This window comes from Octodon degus, unplaced genomic scaffold (assembly GCF_000260255.1).
Source record: "Octodon degus isolate 3935 unplaced genomic scaffold, OctDeg1.0 scaffold00090, whole genome shotgun sequence".
In the NCBI taxonomy this organism is placed as follows: domain Eukaryota; kingdom Metazoa; phylum Chordata; class Mammalia; order Rodentia; family Octodontidae; genus Octodon; species Octodon degus.
Genome location: NW_004524666.1, coordinates 10,646,462 through 10,647,950, shown reverse-complemented (window position 1 = coordinate 10,647,950; position 1,489 = coordinate 10,646,462).

Genomic DNA, 1,489 nt, shown 5'->3' with positions numbered 1-1,489 from the left:
TGCTGGGCCTGCAGCCTGGGTTAAATGAGGATCCCTGGCCCCGGGTTGTCTCACTTACTCCCTGGGCCTTCGCTCTGGGTGTATTCAGGATTCCGCAGCCTAGGTCCTCTCACTAACTCCCCAGGCCTGTGCTCTGGGTCTGTTCAGGATCCCGCTGGGCCCGGTCATCTCCCTCACTCGCCAGGCCTGCGCTCTGGGTCTGTTCAGGATCCCACAGCCCGGTCGTCTCCCTCACTCACCAGGCCTGCGCTCTGGGTCTGTTCAGGATCCCGCAGCCTGGGTCATCTCTTCAGATGCTCTTAATTGAGAGATTTCTTTTTTTCATTTCAGAGATTAATTTTGATCTAATTCCTCTATACCTTTCTGCTGTTGCTTCTTTACTTCAGACACTATTAATTCATAGATTTCTTTTTGTATTTCAGAGACTAATTATAGTTTGAGTTCCTTTATACTTTTCTGCTGTTGTTTCTTTACTTCAGATGTTATTAATATAGACATTTCAGCTGTGTTAGTGTCCTCTGCACTTGTTTTGGGTGAGCTTGGGACCTGAAATTGCATTTTGCTCCTTTTGTCATTTTGTATAGTGCTGTCCACTGACTTTTGATGTAGAGCTTTGGTCCAATTGTAACCTTAGCACCACTAAAATTCAGGTATCAATATACCAAGTTCTACTTCATGCAGTTGTGCCTGGCTCGGGTCTGGATACTGTGCTCAGCTCCTTCCTGCTGCTGCCCTTGGAGGTAAGCCTGCTTGCTCCTCTGGCAAGATGTTCTGCTCCTGGATTAGCTACATGGTTTTGACCCTAGTCTTACTGCAGGGACTTCATCTGCAGAGTTTCACCCCAGGCCTGTATGCCAGGCCTGGGCTTGGTGTGGAAGGGTATTGGGGTGAGGGGGCAGGAGACCACAGGAGCTCTCCCCCACACTTACCGGGCCTGGGCTTTGGCAGGTCTGGCAGGCTCCCAAGTGCATGGTGGAAGTTCTTACAGGGCGGGCTTGGGCTGGCTCTAGAGGGGATGGGGAGGTCGGAGATCACGGGGAAAGATCTCTTGTGTGCAGGCATGCTTGGGTTTGGCCCAGCAGGTGCAGCATAGTGCAGAAGCTCTCCCACACACTCATAGGGCCCTGGGGTTGGGCAGATCTGCGGCAGTCCCCAACAGTTTTTTTAAAAAATATGATTTATGCTGTCTTCTGATTTTTCATGAACTCCAATCAGTCCTAAGTTATTCTTCTTTGCCTTATCTAACACCTGCTAGATGATTTCTCATGATCCCTTGCTATTATAAAAAATCTTTCTCCCATGATTGCTAACTGCAAGCCTGTCTTCTATATATGAGCTGTGTCCTTGCATTAGCTGAAGATAATTTCAATGGAGTTTTCATTCTCCTGCATATCTGCTTAAACCTGCCTCATGAATTCCATTTCTTTCCTATGCTGAGCATTCATGACTTCCATAATTTTCTTAAGTGCCTCTATCTTTAAAAAAAAAA